This window comes from Camelus ferus, chromosome 11 (assembly GCF_009834535.1).
Source record: "Camelus ferus isolate YT-003-E chromosome 11, BCGSAC_Cfer_1.0, whole genome shotgun sequence".
NCBI classification, from domain to species: domain Eukaryota; kingdom Metazoa; phylum Chordata; class Mammalia; order Artiodactyla; family Camelidae; genus Camelus; species Camelus ferus.
Window position 1 is genome coordinate 6,651,526 of NC_045706.1, and position 27,827 is coordinate 6,679,352.

Here is a 27,827-nt window from a genome sequence, read left to right on the forward strand (position 1 = left end):
CCTCTGATTTTTGTTTCATGGTCTCCTTAAGAATAAGATTCTAAAATGGATTCAGAGCCTCCACTCTGAATGTAAAGAACAAACACAAAACAAAGCACGTGTATACACTAGGCTGTGACGCTGGCGTTTTTTAATGTAACTGGATTCTTGAGTTTAAGTCGGGGTACTTTTCTCTCGAGGGTTAGGGCTTTGAAGGAGGATCGGTGGGCCTTGCAGGGCTCTCTGTGAGAACTCTGCCCTCACGCCTGCCCCCAGAGTTGTTTTTTTCTCCGGAGGCCTGACGTTAGGGAGTTCAGACGTCTTTGCCTGTTCCACTGATTGTGGAAACGGGAAAGCAATGTACCTGTTTCTGTCTGGCCTGATTCAAATTAGAAAAAGACGAACCCGTTGCTGTCCAGCTGGGGTGGGATTTGGGTGAGGAAAACAGCGGTAATAGCCCACGAAGTGGTGAGGGTGCCCGGGCTCCAGGCAAGTGACTGGAGCCGGAACGAAGTGTCTTTCGTGCTGCTACGATCCACAGAGTTGGTCTCCACCTAATTGTCTGCTGCACCATATAAGCTATTTATAGATTTATTGCCCCAGCTGAAAATAAAAAAGCAATCGGCAATGATTTTATTTCCCTGCATTTTAAATACCTGGGTTCCTACAGCTGGGCAGAGTTAGGTAATGAAATCGCGATGGGTCCTTAAGGCTAGGGTGCCACGGTTTCAGGGTGTCAGAGGGCAGCACCCCGTGGGAGGGGGTGGAGGGCGATTCTGGTGCAGGGAGACACCCTGGGCCCCCACCCCAGGCCTGGGCTGGGAAGACTTTGTCCTTCCAGACACCCTCCGGCTGCGAGAACCTGTCACACAGCTGCAGAGGAATGGTGCCTGCTTATTGCTTTTGTTTACTTTGGAAGTTTGTCCTGCATGAACGAATTTGCAGAACTTTCATTCCCAGTAAAGCTGTCACTGATACAAAACACAGCAATAACTCAGGTGATGTAGTTAAACCACTATTGAGTTTGTGCCATCCGTGAGTTGATAAATCGTAGCGCTTCATTTGGTAGGAATCAGCAATTTTATGTGGCAATTAATTTTTACTACTGGCGGGGAGCCAAGGGCCTAGATTTCCCCCCGGTTTTGTGTATATTGAGAGGAACTTAGCCGTGTTGCCTCAGTGAGAAAGGACTCCATTTGAGGCCTGCTAAGGAAGCCACCCTCAACGTCAAGTTCCTGGTGTGGCCACGGCCAGGCTCCTCCTTGGGATGTGATGGGCTCCACGACATACGTGTGACACGCGTGCCAGTGGCTTACTGGTGAGCAAATAATACGACTTTCTGAAGTATGATGTTCCTACCCACTAGCTTGCCTTCCACACTAGTTCCACATCAGAAATAAAGATGTGCTTGGAGTAACACATAATTAGCTTTCCAGATCTCTTCCAAAGGAGAAGGATGATGTGATAATTTGCTCATTGTTCTCTCTTGGTTCAGCCAGTATTGGCCGTTCAGTGCAGGCTGAGTTCGGGGGAGTGAAAATCCACGTGGAGGCTGATGCCCACGTGGGGTGCTCAGCCTTGTGGCGGGAGGCTTCCTTCGCGCCAAGCTCCTGTCCTGCAGGGGCCTGGCCCGCTCTCTGGAGCCCAGAACCATCATCCCAGCACAGCTATCTGTCCACTGTGCCGCTCTGAGGGCCACCTGGAAAACGCGAGGTGCTCAATATTCCTTATTACTAATAACACAATAGCGGGGCTGCCTTCATCAAGCTCCACTGTGCGCTGAGAGCTGGCTTCCGCTGTCCACAGTCCCCACAGCAGCTCTGCAAAGTGGGTGACGCTGTCCGCATTTTACAGATGGAGAACTTCAAATATATAGAAGTGGAGAAAATTGCGTTCTGAATACTCATGTCCCCATCAGCCAGCTTGGGCGGTTAGCAACCGATGGCCAGTCTCATTTCACACAACCCCCCCCATCCCACCAGGCCATTTTAAAGCAGATCGTCACCATCGCTTTCTTGCAACAATAAATGTTTCAGTTTATATTCCTAAAAGATAAAAGCTCCTTCGTTTAAAAACATAGCAATAATAGCATTATGGCGCCTAAAGAAAAGTGAACGGTTTGTGACCTTGATGAACCGCTTCTGTGCCCCCTCCCCTTTCTTGTTCAAGGCCACCTTCTAATTATCCAGAGTGGCAAGGGGTGTGGCCTGCAGGCCTCAGCTGCCCCCTGGTCCGGCCCTTTGAAAGCACTAACAGAGGTGCACGTGGGTTTTGCCCAGTTACAGGGTCCAGCTGTGCCTCTCGAGCAAAGTCGTTTTCCGCTCTGGGCCTCAGCCTTGTCATTTAAAATAATGCTAATAATATACTTATTTCCTAAGACTGTTGGGAAGAATGAGTTGATTCATGCAGAGCACTAAGAACAGCGCCCAGGACTTGGGGACGTTGTCACTGCCACAGCTGCTGCTCCCAGCGATGCTATTAACACTTACAGGAGCCACGAGGGGCCTGTGACCTGCGGGATGAGCGGGGGCCCAGGTGGGCCAGCCCTGGCTCCTCCTGCAGTACCAGCCACTGCCGCCGGCTTGGGGGGGGTGTCTTTTCTAGACCCTATTGTCCTCTCTGTGGCCCTGTCACCGGGAGGCTGAGTCCCAAGCCTTCCCCAGTAAGGACTGGGGTGTATCTTCACCAGCAGAGATGAAGAGAATTGGTGTTCCATTTCAAAAGGCGGCTGTGCCTGGGAGCTGGAAGGAGAGGGAACTTTCCCCAGCTGCTGGGGGTGGCACCTGAAGCAGAAACCACCCCCCAAGGGACAGGTAGGGGCCCCACACACCCTCCTGTCCAGAGCCAGAGTGTTTTCCCTGATCCAGAGTGTCTGGTCAGACAGTTCCACCAGAGGGGGCAGTTCCCCTGGAAGTGCCATCAGGAAGTGTTTTTACAGTGCTCAGCTGTCCTAGCAGACAAAAATAAGATGTTTGCTTTAGCAATTTGCTTAGTTCTGAAAACATTCCTAGACAATGCCAAGGCCTCAGTTGAAAATACTGTGCTCAGCTTGTTGGGAAGGATGTTTTGAGTGAAAATAAAATGGCACATACCGGGGCTGTTTGCCTCCGTGGGACTCCCATGAGAGTTCAGAATTCTAAGGACCTTGGGGAGCCTGGATCCAATAGGGGTTGGTTGTGGGTTGCCTTTGGGCACACCTCTGGTGCAGGCTGGAAGATTCTAGAACATGGGAAAACATCTACAGGTGTGAGACTGAATGTCACACACACACACACACACCTTTCACCTTAGCATCCCTGCCCCATTGCACAAGGGGGTCACAGTCCTGGACTAGACTGCATGCTCCCTCGGTTGTGGGGGGAGGGGAGCATCTGTCCAAGAGAGTGTGGTTCACATCCAGGGGTCAGCCTTTCCTTAACTGTGAGAAACTTCTTTATCCATCAGAAATCTCTTGGCTTCCTTGCCCTCCTTGGTCACGGTTCTGCCCACACAGGATACACTCAATTCCTCTTCTGCATGGCTGCCCTGCACGTAATTGGAGGCAGAGAGCACAGCTCCAGAACTTTCCCTTCCGGGGTCTAAATGCTCTTTCCACAGCAGACTTTCCAGCTGGTCACTTGCTCAGAACCGGTGTTGCAGGTGGACTGTGACACACACAGGAGGGGTGCAGAATATCACAGCCAGGGGTGGCGGGTAAGAAAATTGCATTTCCATTTAAAGGCCGCTTGTGACCTTAAAAAAAAAAAAAAAAAAGACTTGAACTAGATAATTTCGAATGACTTATTTAATGACCTTTGTCTCAGAGAAGGCATTGAATAGGGTGCTGTGCTGGTCCCTTTTGTAAATGTGTGAAGGCGGAGTAGCCAGAGCGGCTCCAGAGGACTGGTTTTCCTTTGTGGATTCCCTTGGCAAGGTTTTGGGGGTATAAAAATAGCACACGAGGCCTTAAAATAAATGGCTGCGTAGAATGCTTGTGTGCATCAGCTGCCTGCTGTCACATATGTTCACGTTTTCCATACTGTTCACTCTCCAGAAGAGTGACTTGGATAAGCGGCTCGCGGGGCAGCTCTTCAGTTATGGGGACGAGGCCTCCCCACCTTCAGCCCCTGCTGAGGAAGGACCCCAGTGTGGGGCCGAGGCAGTGGGGCATGTTCAGGGGGTGACGGCCAAAGGGGCTCCCTTAGGTGAGCCCCTTTGGATCCTGAGCCCCATTTCATCCTAAGTGTCTCCCCAGAAGAGCAGCAGAGTCAGGACTCCCCCCCCCCCCCCCCCGGGCTCCCAGATGCACCCATTCCTGGTTCTCCAGCCCTCAGGCTCCTGATGAGCCCAGAGGCTGGCAAATTCCCTGACCCGTAGAATCCTCTCCCCAGCTGGTAGGGCAGGAAGTCAGAGAGGAGGGCACTCCCAGGGTTCATGCCAGCGTTTGTGCCCTCGGGCCATGTTTAAAAAAAAAAATCCTTATGGCCAGTTGGCTGGAATAGCATGCTGGCCTCAGGCCGCAGCCCTTTTGAGGGTCCAGGACTTCTGTGAATCAGTGGGTCAATGGTGGCAAGTCTTGGGTCCAAATTAAATTGTATCCAAATCACATTGTTTTTCAAAGTTACATATTCTCTTTCCCCCCATTTTTCACTACAATCTCCACATATGTGAGGCTGAATTTTAAATTCTCATTTCTTACGTGAAGTTGTGTGTGGGCCTCTTACCCTTCATGGAGCAGCAGCAAACCAACAAAACCCACCAGAGGAACAGCAAAAAAATCCCTTTCAATTGTCTGTAAGCCAACAAAACCCACCAGAATCCCGAAACAAGTGGCACTTTCTACTTAAACCTGGACTTTAAAAAAAAAAGTTCCCCTTCGGGTTAGCACTGTGGAAAAAAGTTACTTAATGCAATACATCAGGAAGTTTTTATAGGACTGAAATGGGCGGAAACCTTTTTCTGCCTTCCCCTTCCGTGGTGGTGAGGAAACGTTTTGAAGGTCACAGAAGACCCCTGGACCCTGGGTTTGATGGTGCTGATGGCTCTAAGAATCTGGCTGACTTGATTCTGGGGTCATTCTGTCTGCGTTGGGCAGTTTCACATTTTAACAAGGATGTGACTGATACCTGCTCTCGCCATGCTGTGTTCAGTAAGGAAAGGTAGGACTCAGTGGGCAAGGAGTGGAGTTGGCTGTCGCGGGTCAGGGATGACACTCGGGCGGCGTCTTGTGGCCACAGCAGTCCGTGTACGAATGCGGGTTTTGCTTCACGCGGGGATAGCTTTGTCCACTGAAGAAACTTCAGTGCGTTTCTTTGGAAGTTTTCTCTAGCCCATGCTCTTGAAAGTGGGTACATTTGGGAAGAATGGAAACTGTAACAGCCTGGCTTCTTTCCTGCCTGGTCTGGAGGAAGAGAGAGGCTCGTTCTTAGATGTGGATGAAGCCAGGTACCCCTTTTGCTCACTGCACGCGGGTTAAGCTCAGGCAGTAGAGTTCCCGTGCAGCAGTCAGGGCTTCTGTGTAACCCAGCTCTGTGGCTGTCTGTAGAGAACACAGAGAGCGCTAATTCAGGAGGGCCTCCCCATTTTGTGTGAATGTGATGAGAAGCCTGAAACAGGCCCACAGCTCATGAAAAGCACCAGGCCTGGTTCCTGCAGCGGCTGTGCTGGGGGGCGGCCCCTCCCGAGACCCTCCTCGGGGCTTGTGCGCAGGAAGCGGCTGGCCAGCCCCAGCCCTGTGCCCCGTGTCGGGGTAACAAAGGCCAGGCCGGCCGGTCACCCGAGGGAACAGGACAGGGGCCTGAGGGGGATTAGCGGGTACTTGGATCTGGACAGATCAGGCCAAGAGGCTCTGGAGGCTGGGGTTTTGTCAACAAATGAACTTGGCCCTATTTTAAGCTATGTTATGTACCAGGACTTCCTGTTTTTCCAAAGAAACCTCTTGTTTTGGTTTTTGCGATGATGGATTTATTGAAGCATTTTGCTATTCAACCAACCCACGTTGTTTTCTAGCCAAAAAGTAAAACTAGAGATTTTGTAAGAACATCATCCCCTAAAGGTTATACTGCTCCTTCAGGAATATTTTAGCCTCTGTGTATAATCAGGGAGTGAACAAAGAGCTAATTGCCAGCCAGGGTCCTAGACGATTTCATAGCTCAGAGGTCGGCCTCTTGTTTAGAGGGGGCGGGGCTGGTCAGAGGACAATTGAAAGGGGTTTTTGTTGTTCCTCTGGGCCAAGTTAAGCCATGTGTCTCTCTTTCTAGGAGTGTCGGTCTGGCCAATCAGAGCCACGTAAACCCCACTCACTTCCTGCCGACCTTTCGACACCGACAGATGTTTTTTCTTATGAGTGTCATTAGGCCGCTCTGCTCGCTGACCTCATCAAATTGTACTGAGGCCATTTTCATAAGTTTTGTTTCTAAAAATCCATTTAACCCTTGCCGAGCCCCCTCTGAGAACAAGAACACTCTGCTGCCTCCTGTTTCAGCAGCGTCTCTCTTCTGCCCCTGGAGCTGGCCGGGGAAGCTGGGCCCAGCCCAGGTCCTGCAGCCCCGGGTCCATCCAGAGAAAGGTGTAACGGAGACCCGCTAACCAAGAAGGCAGTGGAGGACCCAGTGTGTGGCTGTGAGGGAACCTTCCAGAATCTGCAGGCATCGCAGGTGCATCTGTGCTGGGGTCACAGCTCGTCAAACTTTGGGGGCCATGGCTGTGACTGGGAGGTGGGTCACTGCGGTATGCCTCACCACGCCTGGGACTGATCGAGCTGGATGACCCAAGCCTGTGGACGTTTCTGTAGTGACATCTCTTGTGCAAGAGCTCAGACCACCATCTGACCAGAGGCTGGATCTGTTCTGGAAACAGGAAGATGGGGTCAGTATTTCAGCTTTTACATGAAACTAACACGCAGAGTGTAGTTTGGAGTCTAGCAAATTCTGGGAGGGAAGGGGTTCTGAGCTGGCATCACTCACTTCGTCAGACTCTGGTTTGTGACTTGATCTTAGAGGATCTGGGCTTCCTCTGGGCTGTCCCTTGTGAAAGTGACTGGGATGGGGGTTGCACCTCTGTCCTGTGAGCACCTGAGATGTTGGGGACTCGCCCAAAGCCTCACCCAGAGCAGGTGTGGTAACTGAGATGGGTAGTTGTGCTGGGTGTGTTCTCTGCAGTGTAGACGCCTTAGTTACTGAATTCAACGCAGCAGAATGTGTTTTCAGGATATTGTGTACGTGTTGGGTGAGTCAGCGCTCGGAAAGCACTCAGAGCAGTGCCCGCCACACTTTCAGTAAGTGTGAGCTGTTGTTAACGTGATATGCGTGGGTGAAAACCACTGCAGCCATCCAGGACTGCAGGGGGAGACCCCTACCCCCACCCACAGTAGTCCCACTCCTCAGAGGAGCCCTGCCAGCGGCTGGGTACCTTTCTGTCTGGACGTTGTTTTCTAAATGAGTTTACAGATCAGCTTTTCTTTGTTTTGCTGATCGATCTCTTGGTTCTGTGGCTTTTCTCCCTCAGGTCCAGGAGCTCCCCCTGGGAGGGGGTGGATGTGTTAGGTGTACTTCAGGGGCTGGGTTGTGGCTAAATGAGATGTAGCCATCGCTTTTTCAGCCTGGCTGGCGTGCCTCCAACTGGCTCCTGGGCTTCCAGAGTTTTGCACCAATAACACCTCTGCAGAACAGCCGGGGGTGACCTGGGAGTTGTAGGATGAGCAAAAATACATGCTAGGGGTTGAGTCTCGGGCTCTCTAGCTGACGATTTGGTAACCTAAAGTCTCAGAAATGCCATGGTTGCAAGAAACTGCCAAGGGCCACATGGACATGCATGGACAGGTGTGTGCGTGCACGCGCAACCACAGTTACACTCCGCACCTTTTCTGCCCCTTGGGTTCTGGACAGGCGTGCTGGTATCGCAGGCGCCCCGCTGTCTTTTCACATTGCAGGGATGGGAGCTGCATTTAGACTCTGAAACTCTTCCCAGAGTGCCTTTCACGTTGCCTGCATCCTTTTCCCTCTAATTCAGAGCGCTCAACTTTAATAGTTGCAGTTCAAGGACCTCTTCTAAGAATGAGAAAGCAAGAGGTCCTGTTTATCCAGTGCATCACCATGCACAGGGTGGCCTCGAAGGCTGCATTCTTAATGCAGGGCCCCGCTTCTGATAGATCTTCTTAATGTCCCAGATTTATGGGTGTGCGTGAGTCAGAGTGGAGACCCCAGGGTGCCCTAGTTAACTCTGTGCGGTGAGCACAGCGCTGGAATTTATTGAAGCATCTGGGGTGAGTGAAAACCCCGGCAGAGTCTCCGTTCTCCAGGCCTGTGGCATTGGTGCCGTGCAGAGAATGGAGTTTAGCCCCAAGTTTACGCAGCTGGACGTAGCACAGGCAGACTGCATGTCAGCCTGGGCAGCTGAGGATTTATAGCGTTTTGGTAGCTTTTTGTTGGCATTCTCCATCCTGTAGGTAATAGAACCTTGGAGCCAGTGCAGTACAAATGTATTATTTTTGTCTTTCCTGTTGAACTGACTATTGGTGACCACAGTAAATCTGGTAGATTGAGTAAAGCATAGTATTAGTTGTCTCTTGTTGTGACGGACACACCACTTAGAGTCTTAAAACAGCATAATTCACCTTGCGGTTTACTTGGGTCAGGCATCCAGCACAGCTCAGCTGGGGGCCCTGGCCGGTGTCTCTCATGATGTTACTGTCAGGATGGCAGCCCGACTTGCCACCTCATCTGAAGGCTGGACCTGGGGAGGCCACTTGGTTGTTGGCATGACTTGGTTGGTTCCTCAATAGCTGTTGCCCAGAGGCCACCCTCAGTTCTTCAGGCTGCTCCACAAAGCAGCTCACGACACGGCAGCTGGCTTCCAGAGACAGAGACAGAGACAGAGGGTGCCCAAGACTGAAAGCCACAGTTTAATCTTGGCAGTGACATCCCCTGCACCTGCCTGTTGTTAGAATCAAGTCTGTTTGTCAGAAGCAGGGATTACTTACACAGGACACAGATTCCGGGAGGTGGGGCTCACTGGGGGCCAGGTGTGTTGATTCTTTTTCTGGCTTCCATGGCAAGGATGGATTTCCCCCATGCAGAGAGGGGGCAGGTCATAGGCCTCTTAGGAAGGGTCATGGCTCTGAAAATCCTCCATGGACCCTCGACAACTCAAGCCCCCTCCCCACTGTTCCTTAGGCATGCCCACTGTGAGCGCCCTCGTGCCAGCAGTAGGGCACTGTGGAGAGAGAGCTGACATGTCGTGGGTTTCTGGGTCTGGGCACCCCCTGCAGAAAGAAGCTGAATGCAACATACTGTCCCTGCCGCCTTTGCCAGGAGTCCTGTGCAGCTTCCCTTTCTGGGCTCGGTCATTGTTCCTTGTGGTGCTGGACATCAGGGCTGGGCATCACCGGCCAGCACCCCCGCCACCGCCCCGCAGATGGAGGCCTCTGGATTGCATGCTGTGGTGTGGGTATACATACACAGTCAGAGATGGCTTCTGCTCCGAATTTCCCGGGAACTCTGGAGTGTGGAGAGAGGTGCAGGCTGCTCCAGCACTGTCTTAATGGAGGTGATCGGAGTCACAGTCTCCAGCCTGAGCCCCGGATCCTTGGCTCTGGGGCAGAAACACATCTCATCACTGTGTACAAAATCCAGATCCCTTCCAGGGCCTGGGCCTCGGTACACCGTTACCACTCAGACCCGATGTTTAAGGCACAGCCTAGTCTGTTTGCTGTCACCCCAAGGGGAATCCACACGGGATTCCTGAGCTGATTCCCACCTCCTCAGAAGTGAAGTCTGCCAGCACGCGATGGAGGAAAAGGAACACGGCAGTGTGGGACCACCCTCCCGTCCCCCACCCCCCGCGTCAGGGTGCGGATATCTGCCTATTGTTAACAGAGGACACAGTGGCAGAACACAGTCGAAAGCAAAGTAAGGTTAGGACAGTTTTCTTTGTATTTCTCCCCTGAAAACACAGGTCTCTGTCTTTCAGGAGGTTGCTCCTCGTGGGTTGGGGGCATTTGGCTGGGGGCCCACGGCTCTTTCCTTCTGCACCAGGCCCGGTTCTGCTCGCCCTGCACAGCGGCCCCTGGGGCATGGGCATGTCTGTATTTGTTGCGTTTTGGGGCACGTGGCTGGATGCAGTTTGACTTGGCTCTGTGATGAAGCCAGGACTAGTGACAAATCACACCCCGTGGAGGCCACCCCTTCACCACATCCCGGCTTCCTGGCAAGATGGTCCTGAGCTTCCCTGAGAATCGTGGGGGGTTTCTTGGGCTGGTCCTCCCCAGTATCACCAGCAGGCATGGCAGGTTTGCCTGGGTCACCGGCTCGTTGGTTTTATACAACGGAAGTGTATTGTCACACGGTTCTGGAGCGCAGAAGTCTGCGACCAAGGTGTCAGGCTTGGTTCCTTCTGAGACCCGCGAGGGAAGGCTCTATTCGAGGTTTCTCTGGGTTTGTTGATGGCCGTCTTCTCCTTGTGCCTTCATGTGGTCTTCTGCCCGAATCTGTGTCCAAAGTTCCCTTTTTAATGAGGACTGTCTCATACTGGATTAGGGCCCACCCATATGACCTCAGTTTAACTTGATTATCTCTGTAAAGACTCTCTCTCCAAATAAGGTCACTGAGGTGTTGGGGCCTAGGACTTCATCATAAATGGGGCGGGGGCATAATTCTGTCCATAACAAGGCAGTGTGACTGTGGGCAGTTAGAAAATATGCATTAAGCCTTTGGGGGTCTGTATACTTACGTGGAGCCCACAGGTGAGCAGGTTGGGCCCCTAAGGCGGGAGGCCCAGAGCCGCAGGGGAGGGGCTGCCTTTCCCGAGAAGCTCATCTTGTGTCGTTTTCATGGGCTGTCTGGTCCGGGGATGTGAACCTAGTGTTCAAATGTCCAACCCCTTGGAATCTACTTCCCCATCTGTTCTTCATCTGATGGGGCCTCCAGTGTGTACAGTATCCCCATAAATTAGCTCAGAGCAGATTTTTAAATGGCCTTCACCTTGTCAAGAGTCCCTTAATAGGATTTCTTTAAAATCAGGATCCTTGGCCGTTGGCACTTGGTCATCTGCAACTACCTAACAGGTGACTGTGTTCCATCCTCCCTACCTGTCCCAGCACTTGCCCTACTTGTGAAGAACCCCATCGATCATGACAAGGATTCACACCTAGAAAATTCTCATAGGGAGTGTGGCCATGTCTTCCCCTCTGTTCCAGCAACCACTCTGCACCAAGTGATATTTTAGCCATAACTCAGAACATTCGGGGCTACAGTAAATGCAGAAGTGACACTGTTTACCCATCAAAGAAGTGGCGTCCACCGTGAGACAGGTGAAGGAATTCAGGAATACCCTAAAACAGAGAAGCACAAGGAGCTGTTTAATGGCTCCCTACTTTTCTTCTCACATTTCATCAGCAAAGATGGATTCATGTGACACGTGACTGTCCCCTGCGTCTCCTCCCCAACCTGAACTGGGGACCCGCACCCCCACCCCCCGTGGCCGGCATGGATATGAGCAAAGCCCACCTCCCTCTGGTTTCCACCCCCCGACCTCCACCCAGTCCTCCACATTAAAATTGTGTTTAACAAAATGGATGACTGCAAGCTGTTTTATTTCATGTTGTTAAACTCAGCTACACGGAAGATTAAGGTTTTCCTTTCCATGACTCAGGTTGAAAAGATAAGGTCTGGGAAGAACCTCTTTAAAGACTTTCTGGAGTTAGGGATGTTGGATTCCCGCTTAACACGTCCATAAAACTCCTGTATGAGAACACGGTGTGGGCTTATGGATGCCCCCAGTAGCTGCCTTGTAGAGAAACATCACGATGGAATTTGGATATTTGTGAAGATCCAGACGCAGAGTATCTGTTGTCGTAAAACAAACGTACAGTCTGCTCCCAAAGCCTGAGCTGGCTCTCCTGCGAGTGCCTTTGTGATGCGGCTCCTCCTCTGACGTAAAGGATGGGCTGCCCTTCAGGGCCCGCGTGGAGCACTCCTGTCCCTTGCCGTGCCCTAGAATGGTGGCCCTTCGGATGTGGGAGGTGATGGGCAGAGCTGAGTGAGAGGCTGTGCCCGGGTCCCCGGCTGCTCAGCCTCCTCCTGGCCCACACACTCCAGGCTGGACTGCAGGCTTGGAGCAGTGTTGCTCAGAAGCCTTTATTGGGTTGGGTCTTTGGTGACTGTGTGACCTGTGCGGCGCTGAACTTGGTTGGATTTGGAGTGAGCTCTTCTGTTTGTTTTTGAGATAATCTTTCCAGACAACTTGCTTTCTGAAAACGAAACAAGAGCCCCAGCCATCCATCCTTCACGTTGATGACTTTATCTCTGCCGGACCAGCTTGGATCCCCTTTCCTGTCAGCCTGACCTGGGCCACCCTGGCTGCTGGCCTCTCTCAGCCTCTCCTCGGCCACCAGGTAGCCCACGTGCCTGTCTGGATTGTCCACCTTGAGGTGGGCCATACAGATTACCTTCCTCCAGGAGGTCCAAGCAAATCCCACTTAATGTGATTTGGAACAAAATGGGGAGGGGCTTGTGGTGTCAGAAGCAAAGCAAGAAGAAGGGCAGAGAGAGCCTCATCAGGAGGCTTCCTGGAGAAGGCGAAATCCTGCCCCAGCATCTCCACGTGTGGGGTCCTTCCAGAGGCATCACCTGCCAAGTCAGGCCAAGACTAAGCCGTGCTGTCCAGTGGCACCTGTTGCTGTGGCAACCTGTTGGCCTTGAAATGGTGGTGAAAGGATGCTGGTCCTGGAGATGCGGGGATTGCCAGGGGCGTGTGTTCCCTCCTGCTTCAGCACTGACCGCACAACAGCCCCTCCTTTCCTGCTGCAGCCTGAACCACTCGGGTGCCCTGCTGGTGTGGAGGAGGGAGCTGATTTACTGCATCCATGTGCTGGCTTCTTAAAACTTAGTGATCAGAAAAGGCCAGAGAGGTCAGTCATCCCCCCCGTTGTGGGCAGCCTGGCCGGGGTGAGCCCACAGCCATGAAGGAGCAGCCTCTGGGCCTGTGCTGCTGGCCAGAATCAGTTCCTGAATAAGGTTGGAAACATCTATCTTTTTTCCACCTTCCTCTCCAAATTAGCGTCTGCTGAAAAGGTTGTGTATTCTGAGGTCATCTGTGTTTCACAACAAGCAGATGCCGGGGTTGATGAGAACTGAGCAGTCACCAGTCCACCAGGTGCGTGTGGTGCCCGGAATCTGTGGTCTGTAATGGAAACTACACCTCAGTCCTTTCCTCACCTTACATGTTATGTCTCCGCCAAGCTGTCTTCCTCTCTCATCACTGTGGGCGATTCTTCACTGATGTGTCTTTCAATGAGAAGCACGGCTTTAATGGAAAATCTTCCTTCAGGGTGGCCCGTGGCTTTTCTTGGATCAGGGACCCCAAGCCCGGGGCGGAGAGCTTCCTTGCTCTGTGACCCGCCTCTCCTCGGCCTGAGCTTCAACTCACTCCTCTCTGAAAGGGTGAACCTCGCTGCCAGCCCGGGAGTCAGACAGCAGTAGGACCCTGCTGCGATCCTGTCCCCTGGCTGGCCGTGTTCCTGGAGGCTGAACGCCTGTTGCTTTAAGGGAGATTGGAGGTCTCTTCTGTCCCTTTTCTGTCCTGAGATTGAGGAGACATGCAGTGTGTCATCCTGGAGCCATCTCGGACCTCTCCTCCTGGAGGCCTCTGGTCTCACTTTCTCTGGGTTCTTTGAGAGTCCGGATTGGGACTGAAATGACCAAGGCGAGTCCTGGCAAAGCATCCCAGGTCTCTGCAGCCTGGAGAAGGCCGTGCAGGGTGTGCAGCGCCCTCTATCAGCCGGAGGGCCCCACCGCTGGGTGCGCCTGCTCCAGGGAAAGGCTGGAGCAGAAGATCGGCCCCACACGGGTGATTCCCTTTGGATTTGTGAGTCAGCCAGAACTGCAGAGAGCATGCCCTGAAACTCTGATTCCAGACTGCACAGTGTCAAGAGACACATGGCCTGGGATCTCACAAGGGCAGCAAAGCAGTTGTGCCCCCTAAGGAAGGTGGACGCTCTGAGAAGGCATGTGAGGATTTAGGGCCCCCCAGGGGCAAACATCTTCAAGATCTAACCTCAAGATTTCTATAAACACTTACAATCTTGTCATTGCTATTTGCTTGATAACCAACTGATTCCCGTAACTACAAGTGCAATTCCCGTGTGTTAGAATAAGCCAAGTGATCCAGAGTTGCCTTTAAAATGTTAAAGTAGAGAAGCCTATTCCCTACCAAGTTTTAAAGTTTAGCACAAATTCAGCACATCACCTCCAGTTAGCTGTCTCCTGGTGGCTCCTGCCTTGGTGGTGCACCGCCCCGCCACCCCTGCCCCCGCCCAACCCAGGTCCAAGCCTCTAGTGGCCATCAGATACCCGAGCTTTTATTCCACACTGGACCACAGCAAATGCATATGGGTGCACAGGCTGCAGACCTCCCCTTGAGGCCACCTTTGGGGCACAGAGTGGTCATCCCAAAGCCTCCCCCTGGCTGAGGCCCCTCCGCAGGCATTTTCATGAGACCTTTCCAAACTTTCCAGTGTTCTGGATACTTACTCTGTGTGGTGTTCACTTTTACTTGCTCAGATATAAGCATCCTACAATAACGTCTTGCATGTAACGTGTAACGAAAGATGAGCTGTTTGGTGAGGATAGAGCTTCCTCTCTCCACACAGAAATTGAGGGTGCTAATTTCTTCGCCCTGTTTGACCAGACTGCCCAGCTGCAGATCAGAACTGCCACGCCAAAGGAGGAAAGGTTCTGACAGGTGGGAAAGGAAGAAGTCACCTGTGTTTGCGTGATTCCTTAGTCTTAACACCTGAGGAAGAAAGGTGTCTCTACACCTCTTAACTTGGATGAAAGTTTGCATATGGGCCTGTACCTTTCTTGTTTGTTTCTCCTTGCTTTTATCTTTAAAGAATGTGTTAGTATTCAAATGAATGTATTTATTTTTAAAGCATATTTGTAAGTCAGGTGCTTAAAAAATGTGTGAAAATTCTTAACACAGAAAGCGTCTCATTTTCTCCAGCAACACTTAATTTTCATTATGACACAAATACAACAACCGATTAAGAAAATCATGGCTAGTTTCTGCTCAGATCCTCCGTTCCTGATGAAAGCTTTTAGCAAGTGAAAATATTTAGCGTTCTTGAGTTTTTGCATTTAACACCAGGAGACGTATTTTCTAAATCTAAACCAGACAGAACGATTCACTCGGAAATTCTTTGTTGGCCAAGGAGATCGTCTCAGCAGACGTGTGGTTTGCACATTTGCTTCTTCCTTGTGGCTCTCAAACCTCACAGAATGCTCCTCCACCAGCATGGGGATTCCACCTGCTAAAATAACTTGGTTTATGTGTTTCTTTGACCTTACAAGCTCCATGTAGATTACAGGGTCTTCACTTTTCATTGCTCTGTCTCCTTCAAAGTCCCAGAGAATATTTTGGTAGGGGTTAGATTGGGCAGAGGGGAATGAAATCACAGGCCCTAAATTCCTTAACCTCACATCCAAATTGTGAAAACCTCTGAGAGCTTTAATTCTTCGTAACCCACTGGGTGGCAGATTTTTGCCCTGGCCTGAATTGTTGGGGAATATTTTTGTATATTCTGTCTATGAATCCGATTGGGTAAGGTTACCCCTGTGTCCTAGTGCAGAATTGTTAACGGTTAATTTTGGCATCCATCATCGTGTTATATAAACTCTGGGTTGCCTTTTTAAATCCCATCTGAATTCTGAAGCCTGCCTGGCCTCTGGTGTTGGAAAGGGTGGGGAACCTGTGCTCACAGCACTGGAGCTGTCTGTGCACTTCTCTCTGGGACACCAGTGTTGTATCAGCCCCAGGGGATCAGAGGGTGGGGCCCTGGATCAGATGGAGGGCATGTGACCGGGGTGTGACCTTGTCACCCTGGGTTGGGCTGCTTGGCATTCCCTGAGGAAAGATGAGCAGTTCTGCCTAATGGGGAACAGGCGTGGCTCCAGGAACCAGAGTGAAGCTTCAGGGTGTGTTGAAGTGTCCTGCTGGTTCTTCCTGGGCCATGTGATGGGGGCTTTCAGAGCGGGAGACCTCCCTGTGCACCTTTTTATGTTACTAGATGTCTGAACCATATGTTTCCCTCCCCCCACGCCCCAACCAAGAAAAAATAAAAACTGAAACCTAAATATGCCCCAAAGCTACTGACCTGAGTACATAATCAGGGAGCAGTAGTAGCTTTTGGACATTTACAAAATTGACTTCAGAAAGCTCATTTCCCACCATCTATCTTCCTCCAAAGCTTCATTTTCCTTCTTGAAGTGCAGTTTACATCATTTTGTTACTCACTGTGGCATTATGGCAACCACTTAACCAAAGGCTAAGCCAGGGTTTTTCCCGCTGATCCCTCACCCCTGTAGGACATTTCTTTTGCTCTGTTTGGATTTCAGTCGGTCCTTCGGGTACAGTTTACAAAGCAAAACCCAGATCGCCTGTTTGGGGATTCTCCCCAGCTTATCTATCATCTGTTGTTCATTTGGCTTCTGAAGATCCTGGAACAGGTTCTTCTGAGGTAGCCTGAAGGTCCATGGCTTTGCTTTATCTGGGGCTAGATGACGAAGCTGAGGGCGTCGGGGTCCTTGGTGAGCCAGCATCCCTGGAAGGACCATTAAAATGCAGACCCTGTGGGCGGCACCCACCTGCTGGGCCATTCACAGGTCGGTAAGTGACGCTGTGGCCGCATCTGGAGACCCTTGTAGGCTGTGGTGACCCCAGGGGTGGTATCATCTCAGGCTTGTAAAGGTGGGAGACCTATGAAGGTGGGAGGCCTGTGCACAGATGCCGCCAGGGCTGCGGGCGCCTTTTCTCCTTGCATTGTGTCCCAGCAACCTCTCTAACTTTCAATCCACCCCCATTTGCAGGCTTAACGATGAAATGTATTCTGAAGACTCCAGGGGTCCACTCAGAGAACTTTGGCAGTAACTGAACGAAAACAATATCAGTTCATTAGCATGTCGTAAAACTTGATCTCTGTATTAACATTATGTTTAAGTAGATTTCCTTAAGGGGATTGAAGGCTGTCATCATGTTTAACTGGTTTTAGAGGACTTTTCATTTTGAAAGACACCATTGAAGGCATCGTTTACTTTGTGTAAACTCCTTTGCCTAATCTTTGTAAAGATTAGGAACCAGAATAATGGAACTGAGGGTGTCTTTAAAACTTACTTGAGATTTTAAGAATGTAAATTAGTGAAGACAGGATTTCTGTGCCCTGTAGTGGTTTGGTCGTGGCAGGTAGGGCTGCTAATGGTCGTTCAGTAAACTTAACCTGCCCAGATTTTAGACGATGATTGATGAGGACCCCGTTTTTCTCGCACTCACTGTGGGGTGTTTGTTTTGCATTTGATCGCGAACGTAGTGGTTGTAAAACCAAGGCTGCCTACTTGTTCTGCCTTTTCTTAACTCATGCTTCTCTCCGAAGCCCACATGGACAATTCTTCAAGACCTGTCACTTTCTAGTAATTGCCAAGAATCTCCAAGTAGCTTTTTTTTCCCCCCTCTACTACGACTTGCCTTTTTGAAGGCTCAGATGGTTAGCAGCATTTCCAACTAGCTTTCTTAAGCAGGCTTCTTTCTCTTTCTAAAATGAGTTGAATTCCCTAACACCAAACCTTTCAGTCCTAGATCAACACCCCCATCTTAAGCTGACAGAACGTTAGGTAGACCTTTCTGTGGTTTGCTGTGTGATTTCAGCAACTCTTTTGGGGTAGAAGGCAGTGTTTTCTGGTTTTTTGATTTTTTAAAATTATTTTGTTTTTGTTGTTTTGTAAGGATTGGCAGCAGAATGCCCTTTCTACTTGTGAAAAGACCTGAATTTCCTTTTGACCTTTCTTGAGTTTCGCTGAGGTCTACCCCCCAGGCTAAGCAGTAGGGAGGGAGTGCTCACAGACAGCTCAGGTGCGCATCTAAGAAGGCCTCTCACCAGAGGAGGGCAAGAGCGGTTCTTAGAGGCCTGCTGCTGGGCACCAAGTGTTTTCCTGCAGGTTCTCATCTGATCCTCCCACCACCTTGGAACATAAATGACATCATCCCCATTGTACAAACACAGAGCTGCTAATCCATGGTCACTCTGCAAGTAGGTTCTAGAACCTACAGCAGCACCATGGTTTGAAGGTTCACAATTTCAATAAAAGTGGGACAGTGTAATTCTTCATTACCCTACCCTCACCCCACCCCCCTGGTTTTTCTTCCCTATGAGGACCTTTCTTTATTTGTAGTTAAACATTGACCAGATAGTGTCAATTACTGATAGTAGCAATAAATTCAGTGGCAAGAAAGTTGATGATTTATGAGTGGAGACTGGTGTAAAGGCAGAGATTGGCATTGTGGGCTCTGCTGAGGGAGCCCAGGGCCCGTGTGGATGGTGGGGTGCTGGCACTGTCAGCGTGGAGACCGCTGCTCACAGCGCAGCCCTGAGGAGGGCCTGTTCCTGTCATCAGGAAGAGGGTTGTGTTGAGTCTTCGTAAATAGCTTTCTCCTTCAGAGGACGGAGAAGGAAAATGTCACATTACATACATTCTTGCTTCAAAAGAAATACTGGGGGAAGGAGACCGAGGCTACAGGAATCAGTGGTCACGGCCATAAAGTCCAGACCACATGCCACCCAGTGGCCTCCCAAGTCTGAATTCTCTGTCATCGTGGCCAGTCTGAACATGGGTGGCTGCCACTGCTGGAGGGGTTCCCATGGAAGAGCTAGCCACAGAGAGTATCCCCTTAACCCCCACCCCACCCCAAAACCCAACCAGACACAGAATCAGTTCCCCCACGCCGCCTTTTTTTAAAAATAATAGGACGCAGACAGTTTGTGTAAGCTGATGCCTGATCTTTCCTTTGATTGCATAATCGAGATTCTACTTATCAATTTTTCAGGAAGCCATCTAATTATACAAATTAAAATTCAAAGGAAAGCAAAAAGAATGATTATGTCCTCACTCGGGGAATTGAAGGAGGAGGGTGTGAAGCCCGCCTTGCCTCGGATGATAATGCTGTCATTTCTCATCTCCGAGGCACTTCACAAATATTAACTAATTAATTCTCTCACCCTGGATACGGCGGCCAACTCCCGTCTCTGCTCTGTCTCCACACCAGAGCCGAGGAGGGGCCGCACTGGAATCTGGTGATGGGCGCTCAGACCGAGCAGCCTCTGAGGGTCTCTCTCGGGCACAAACCCCTGGGTCCAGTAGTCCTGCTCCTCTGTCTGTGTGTCTGTCTGTCTCAAGTTGGCCTGTTAGGAACCATCATACCCTCTTTGCATGATTACCTTTCATACAGCCCAGCAAAAGTGAACCAGACTTTTGGAAATGTCTACTCCATCTCTGTCCACCCAAATCTTCCCAGTACCTCCCCAGGTCACGTTAGGACAATCTTCATCTCCTTCCAGGTCCAATAGGGTCATTCCAGGTGTGGGGAACGCCGCAGGTTTGGAAAGGGTTTGGTATCTCTTGGATGTTGCGTTCATTATTTATGTGATTAGAAATTGTGCCTTTTTTCCCCTAGCTCTTTAACAAAAACCACATAATTATTGCTATAAATCTTTTAGGTGCTTTTGCAGCCTCATTGCTGAGAAATTAGCCATTAACTTTCAGAAAGTCGCCTACCTTTTCATAGTCAGACCTGCCTTCTGACCTTTGATAGAGTAACTCCCAGCATTTTGCATAATTGATGACCACACATAATAATTCTCATTATTAACCCTGGAGCCTCACTTTGTCTCCTGTCGTCCCCCCCCCCCCCCATTTGCTTGCTGAGGACCTGTGCATGTGTGTGTGAGAGAGACAGAGATAGCAACAGAGACGGGGAGAGAGAGAAAAAGAGAGTTGTTAGGATAAGACTGCAGCGATGAGTCAAAGCCTTAGGGCTTTGGGGGTTACAGACAGTGACCTGTGGCCTCAACTGGTCCACTAGATGAGCAGGAAGTGAAGGGCAGAGCCTTCCAGAACACGCAGCCCTGATTGTCTCCACAAACATTCCTCAGGTGGGATAGCATGTGGGTTCCCCTCGGGAGAGGCCCAAGTACCCCAACCCAAATGGGAGCCCCTTCCTCACCTGCCTCACTCTCGCCTGAAACACCACGGCTGCGGGACTGGCACCATTGCCACTGCCTAGGGTCAAGCCCAGCAGCCTGGACACCGCCCTCCCCGATGCCAGCTGTAGTCCCCTCAGGATGCAGGGACGGCTCCGGAAGATGGCACCGGCAGGCCTCGGTTAGGTGCTACCTTCCTGCCCCTGTTCCCGTGCAGTGGGGTGAGGGGCTTGCGAGGTGCTGAGCAGTGGCCAAAGGGCAGTTTTGGAAGGTTTGTAAACTGCCTGGCAAGGCCTTGGGAGAGCCCCTCCTGTGGGTAGGGACGGCTGGATGTCTGCATCTTAGTGCAGAGGGCCGTGGGACGTGCTCCCAGGCGGTCCGGGCGGGTCTGAGCCCGCCTGCTGTGACCCTGCCCCTCCCTCTGTGGTTCAGAGCAGTACAGGGCCGGCTCTGCCGGCTGTCTTGGTCTCAGACACTGGAGTACAAATGATTTTGCTTCAGGTTGGTCAGTAATTGGTGTTTATAGCCCCGAAGTCAAAAGCCAGAGACCCAGATGCTGCCTTTACTGCTCTCGGGAGCCAGTGACCCTCGTGTGTTCGCTTCCTGCTGCGAGTCGGAGGCAGGAGACTGTGCAGTGGACGCGTCCAGGAGAGCAAGTGCCCGAGGGCAGGTCCCCTCTTAGAAAGTGGCAGCCAAGCCTGCACGATCTGTCGTCCTTGCCCCCAGGGTGCCCAGAGAGTAAGGATTCTTTTCTCCTTGTTTCAGGGTGCGTAGTGGCGTAATGCCCGCAGACTCCCGCGAGTGCCCCTGAGTTCTTAGAGGACCGCTTTGCCTTCTGAATCAGAGAGGCGCAAAGCTCGATAAAGAATGGCCCTTGTGGATAAGCACAAAGTCAAGCGACAGCGGTTGGACAGAATTTGTGAAGGTAAGAGCCAGCGTGATTGGCGGTTTTTAACCAAAGATGCGGAGCCCCGACCTCGAGGCCTCCACCTGCCGACCTGTGGGAACCAGCCCCCAGCCAGGCTCTGTACCACAGCCCACCCTCCAGCCAGAGGCCCCCCTCCCCCGGCACCTCTCACCCTCTGCCTTGGTGCGGTCAGCAGGCCTGGCCTTCGAGTAGGCTGAGGTGGCTTCCAGGGTAGGGGTGGGGCTAGGAGGGAAGTTGGGGAGGGGGCAGGCCCTGAGGCCCATTTTCCATCCCGAGATCACTTTGCATATGAAAGACACTGCCTATTAGGACCATCTTTTTTTACTTCCTGAAGTTCCTGGACTTTATCTGTTTCAAATTAAAAGGTTTACAATCATGAATTCCAAGGTATTCCTGAAGAGCCCAGCAGAGTCCCTGGTGATGTGTTCACATCCCTGGTATCTTTGAAAATGTCTGGAAGTGTTTTATTCATGAAAGGAAAAATAAACATAATTAAAATCTAATGGAAACATGGGGACAAAACTCTGAAATGTTGATTAAGCACCATCCTCTCCTAATTAGGGAGGGGCAGGACATCCTGAGTGTGGACCTGGCCTTCGCGTGAAGTGCTCCTTGCCCAGCCTGAGTCTGTGCTGCCGGCTGGGCTCGGTGCAGCATGGCGTCTGGTGACTTCACCACAGGGTTCACCACAGAGGCCGTGGAGGGGAGCCCCTGGGCCGGGGGAGGCCAGCAGCCCCCTCCAGTCCCCCGAATGTGCTAGCACACTGGCTGGCCAGCTCACTCGGGCACGGGAATCTGTATCCACAAGCTGTCCATGTGGACTTGTTGGTCCTTTAGCCACGGCTCAAGCTTCGTGAGGTGAAGGCATCAGAGGCGTGTTCTCCTGTGTGTCGGGGTGCCCTGCAACAGCTCCGTGCTAAAAGAATTTAAGAGCATTGACTGTCCCCCCACATCCCTGGGGTTCTGCTGCAGTGTAAGGGGTTTGGGATTTAAGGGTTTGTTTTTTTTTTAACTATTGATAGAATAGTACAATGGACACTGATATTTTGTTCAGCTGTATTTACCAGTTGATAACATTTGTTATCATTTGCTTTCTTTTTATAGATACGTAAGTAATGTGTGTGTGGATGGATGGGTGGATGGATTTTTTTTCAGAACCACCTGAAAGAAAGCTGTAGATGCAGCAGTTTACTCTTAAGTATGTATGGCATGTGTTAAAGGATCCTTTCCTACAGAAACACGCCACCTCAGTCACCCCCAGGGGCCTGGACCCCATTACAACACTATCTAACATAGATGGCGTATTCACCTCTCCCCCACGCTTTTGTGTTTAGCCGCTTTGTTTGCTTGTGCAGAAACCAATAAAGGGACATAATGTGGCGTTTAGTTGTCATGGCTCTTTGGTCTCCTTAGTCTAAAATAATTTCCCTTTTGACTTTCAGAAGTATTGACACTACGGAGCCAAGCCAGCTGGTTTACCCATGTCCCACAGTCTGGGTTCACCTGAGTGTTTGGGGGATTTTAAAAATTTAGTTTTTCCCTCCCGTGGAAAGGTGCTTCACCTTCAGTACCGAGTCCCCATTCCAGAAAGCGCTAGTGAGTCGCTCCCAAAGTCAGTGTCAGGAATGTCTGTGGGGCTGATTCCACCCCCTCAACCCCACTGTTCATCTAGAGATGCCCCACTGGGGTCAAGAATGGGATTGAAGGGCCAGTGGCCCTCCTTCTCCACGTGGTTGGCGATGCCAGAACCATCAATGGTTCTTTCAGGCCCTTTCCCCGAGGCACGGCTCACCAGTCCCCCACCTCTTTTTTTATGACAGAAATTCCAGCATCACCTTTATCCGTGAACGGTGTTCCTGAGACAGTTTTGTTTTGTTTGTTTGTTTTTAATTTCCCAACAGCTACTATCGAGATAGACGTGTGACATGAGGTCACTCAGGGTGGCGGGTAATCCGTGATCCCGAACGTTCATTTGGTGTCCCGTTAAGTGTGACCGCTGCTCCAAGGTGCTTCGTTGGCGCTTCATGCATTTATAAGCTGGGTTAGCACCTTTAAAGGTCAGGATGGGGCGCCCGTTTCCCAGGTGCCGCCAGTGAGTTACAGAGCAGTGCAGGGTGTGTGCCCAGGCGGCCTGCTGTTCTCTATTTGGCGTTTCCCTCCAGTCAGCTCCGTGGGTTCCGTTTCCTTCTTCCTGAAAGCCCCATACACCTCCCTTTGGATGCTCACCAGTCTCTGTTCTGTAAACCTGAACTAACTGTTCTTGAATGTTCTACTTGGAAGTCCAGCGAGCCCCACAAACGGGTCTCTCCTTCCTACCACCCACACCCCACCCCAAGGACTTCCTGTGTCTCTCACTGTTTTTTGATCTGGTTTGGTTTGGTTGGTTGTTTTAATTGTATGATTAAAAGCCATGAAGCTGCCCCTCTCTGCTCTGGGCTTGTAGGAACTTTGTCTTCTTGCTCTTGGCCTCTGGGAACACATGTTCCTTCAAATTCTTTCCTCTAGCCAAGCCAGTCTTCTGGGATATGGGCATCATCCCTGTTCAGTTATTGCTTCCAGAATCCCTGTCTGCCTCCCACAGCCCAGTCCCTTCCTCCATGAAACCTTCCACACCAGCCTTGGGGTCTCTTACTCCTGAACCCGAGGCATCCTGATCAGTCTGTGAGCCCAGAATCTGAACCTTGGTATGCCCCACCCACTCCAGGGGATGTTTCTGCTCGAAATTAAGCAAAGTACAGAATACAGCTTTGCTTCTCACCACCCAAAGTCTTTGGGACTCCATCCCAATCCATTAGAATGATGGTCTTTCAAGCTGACTTAAAAGCCAAATTTTTTTCTTAAGCAGTTCCTCTCTTGATATTTGTAATTTGTTCTCTGCTCTTTCTTGATGCCTAATATCAACTAATCCTAGGGCTGTTGTGCAAACATTTTACAGAGCAAGGTCCACTAACAGACTGGTCAGACCAGATTGCGGCCTCTTCTTTTGGATGTGTGATGTAGGTCTTGGTTTGCACTGTTTAGTTTGCTGGCGTAATTGACATACTACATTTGTGAATTGCACTAGTTAGAGATTTAATATGTAACTGCATCATGGCAGAACTGGTTTGATTTGCCCCAAGTATTTGTTGGCCAGAGAAGGGGGCTTGCTATTGCTCAGCTTTGCAAAAGTAACCCCGAAAAGCATTTTCTGGAGACCTGGGTTTATAGAACTGTAATATACCACAATGGCCTTGCTGATGACTTTTTGTTAGAACATCTTATTGTGGCTTATGGTAGAATAAATCACTAAACACCATTCTTTCCTGTGGCTATTAGAAATGTAATTTGGAAAAAAGTAGATATTTCATTTTACTTCATTTTGTTCAAATGTCTTATGCATGTGGAAAAATGGTCCTGAGGATTCTATCAGCTGAGCTGTGATAAGGCCCCTTCGTAACATAACTCAGGAGAGGACTCCTTTCCTCTGCAGGGTAAAAAGAAGTGATACGAACCTCCTTTTCAATAAACCATCGAATTCAACCTTTCTTACCTCTGGGATGTTCTCATGAGCATGGGGGATAAAAGGCGGTGAGGAAGATGGGCTGGTTGATGGATGGATGTGGGGGAAATGGAGACCAGCCGGTGTCTGCTAAACACATAGATGGTTATAAACCCTGGGAATCCTTGTCTACATCAACTTTGTTCCCGAGGAGGAGGAGAAAATCACAGAAAATGCTGCAGCGATGAGGTGGAGGAGGACTTTTTCTCCAGTGTCACTCTGCTCTTAATAGGATGAGCTGGCTGTTGTGAACGTACGTCTCAGTGCAGTGTTCCCTCCCCACCCCCCAAGACCGCAGGAAAGCTCATCCATGGTCCCAGAATTTTCAAGAAGAAAAGGTGATATTTAAGAGCTTCTTGGTCGTTGAGGTGGCGGAAGTGGAGTGGCGTCCGGGCCAGCAGGGAGGACTGGGGCACTTTCTCTCAGTGGCCTTCATGGCCTGGCTCACACCCATGAGAGCCCACAGAGGGCAAGGATTCACCTGTGTTTTCTCCTGGGAAGAGCAGTCTCCAGACTTAGGCTAGAATCACTTTGTCTTTTATTTGTATGCCTTTGGTTTTATCTGTCTTTTAAAAATGCATTGTAGAATCACTACTTGTTTTGTTTTTTTAAAGCACTTGGAGCATCTTATCAAGAAACTGCAGTTGAAGCTGACCGCCTGGGGGTAGTCCATAATCACTTCTAATAAATATCTTTAAATAGCCCCAAAATGTAGATCTTAAAAATGGGATTCATAATGTTGCTATACATTATAATTATGTTTGGATCAGGCAATTATGTACATTTCCAGTGATTATGTGATTAGTGATAATTACATTAGCTATGTAAATATACAATAGTCAACCAGACATGACTTAAAACTCTGTAGTATAAATGAATATAATGAAACAACGTTGTGCTTGTGTAAAGAATCAGGAGAGGAAGGGAGAATAGTCAAGTTGAAGCTTCATAGATGTCATTTGTGAGGGATAAAAATCCACATTTTGACTTATCAGGTCCTAGTTTTAAGGTAAATTTGGAGTAACGACCGCTCCCCTGGGATGCCCGCTGTCATCTAGGAATCAGGTGTGTAGAATTGCCCGCACCCAATGGGCCCTCAGTTTCTGCAGATGAGAACTGGGTTCAGTGTTGTATCGTTTGTCTGCTGTTTCTCGTTGGTAAAATGCAGGCTTCAGCTTCTCTTTGCACTTGTTGGTTTGCCTGTGGGCTCTCACCATAGTTGGCAGATTTATTTAGACTCCCGTCATTTTTAAAAGCAGCCTGTTAAGGCTGCTCTGTGTCCACCTTGGAGGTGGGGGTGTGTTGACTCTAGTCTGTGGCCGGTGTGGGTGCTTGTCAGTGTCTGGGGTTTGCTTTGTGGCTACCGCGGCGGGTCGTGCTCTTCCCCCAGGTGGGCGGCCCATCTCTGTGGCCTCTGGGGTCACACCTCCCGAGTGTGAGCCACCAGCCTCGTCTTCCAAGCCTGCTCTCCCCTGGGTGCATTTTTTCTTCATCACTTGTACCTTTGAGGAAGGAGTGTCTGCTCCAGGCCTTATAAACACCTCACAGGGACAGGGGTTCCAGCATCTAGGCCAAGCCTTCTTCGCTGGAGTAGGTCTAAAGACAGCAGAGCCATCTGGCTCTGAAGAGCTGTAGGCCCGCTGACGGCACCCTGCACAAGTTCAGAGGGTGTCCCACGTGGCTCAACTTAATTACAGGTATTTGGGGGTGACTGATACCAGAACCCCAAGATACACTTTGCTGCTGGCTTCCTGCCAGCCTTTTTAGAACCTTACAAATAACACGTGGGAAAGGAGGCACTTGTCCCGACTGATTGATACTCAGTTCCTCAAACCATTATTTGATGGACATCCTGAACATTGACTCGCTTGCCCTAAAGCTCAGGTGTGTCCATCTCCGGAGAGGCCTCAGGTGGCCTTCCGAGATGCCAGCTCCCCTTCCAGGTCCAGGCAAGAAGCTGGCTCAGCACCGGCAGCTGGGCTGAGCGTTCTGGGCCTTGGGGTGCACCTGCTCGCCACGCTTTCCACACTTCCTATCTTTCGTGCATGTCACTTGTTCATCAGAGGGGCTGGGACCTCCACGGGGCTTGTTTCCCAAGTCCTGGTTGGAGAGATGTTTGTGCTCAGAGGGCCCTCCTCTCCCAGTAGCCCCCTGGAATGGGGGAAACAAACATGGTGGCTGGTCAGACCTTTCGTGTCCACAGAAGGTCTCTGTAGCTCATCCTCTTGACTGTCCAATCAGGACCCAAGTGAGAAACTGCACCACAGGCCAGGACATTGTGGGCCCTGCCAGGCCATGTCATGCCTTCAGGGCTGTTGTCTTCTCTGTCGTCTTAGCTTAATGCCCTCTGCACCCGGGGCCTTGCAAGTGAGGAGAAGGCCGGCTTCAGCCTGGGCCTGGGTTCAGAGGCGGGGTGGCCATGGGTCGGGGCTTCGTGGTGACCGCGTACACCTCTGTCCTTTCCCCCATCACAGCATGCACTCCTTGAGGGTAAGGACTGGCTGTTGTCTTCAAGTCCTGTTCCTTGTACAGAGTCATACTCAGCAGGCCACTGTTTACACTTTATACAAGCCATGTGTCCAACAAATGAGCCCGTGATGGACAGAGGCAGGCACGTCATGGGGACAGGGCTCCATCACTATGTGAGAGAGAAAACCATGGATGCAGGTTGATGCACCCCTGGGATATCTGGTCCCCTGGGTTATCTGGATGGTGGTCTCGCCTTGCTAGCTGGCAGATTTCTTTGAAGTAGGACAGAGTGACGGGGGGACTTCAGGAAGCTACCTACAGGGGGGTTATTTGAGCTGGACCCTGGTGGCTGGAAATGACTGGGGCATCAACCAAGGTGAGAGGACGACATTCTGGAAATTCTGAACCCAATAGAAACGAGGAGATCTAAAATACGAGTGTGTTGGGGTGAGGGGTGGCAATGTCTAGATGAATTGGGGGGGTCACCTGAGACGCTGAGATCTTGCAGGAGGCGCTGTCATTGGAGGACTTTATGGAGGAGAAGGAAGTGGTGTTCCTGGAGCACCTGCCTGAAGGGACCTCCTGCCAGGTGCTGTCGAGGATCCCGCACCGCCTTTCCAGGCAGACTCTGGCCTGTGGTTTGCCCTGGCGCTGCCTCCATGCCAGGGTCCCAGCTCACACTTTCTGCTCCACCGGCACGCTCAGAATCATGCCGTAAAAGATACTTTTCTTTTTTGTATCCCATAACAAGTGGGAATCAAACCTTATTTTCCTAACGTGACTCTCATTACGTTTTATAATCTAGTCGAGAAATCGAGTCAGGAGCCATCATTTTCATTTAAAATGGCTGAATCTTGAGTAACTGGGGGGAGGGCTGGGACTGTTGAGAGTGCAGCTCATCTTGGAAGGGT

At 50.7% G+C, this 27,827-nt stretch overlaps 1 long non-coding RNA gene across 1 annotated transcript; it reads left to right on the top strand.

The window, feature by feature from the left end:
• Nucleotides 1-287: 287 nt before the first annotated feature.
• On the top strand, nucleotides 288-27,827 carry LOC116666935. Its single transcript, XR_004323738.1, has 4 exons — nucleotides 288-298; nucleotides 7,779-7,782; nucleotides 21,004-21,008; nucleotides 23,863-27,827. It is a non-coding gene; the product is annotated as an uncharacterized LOC116666935 (long non-coding RNA).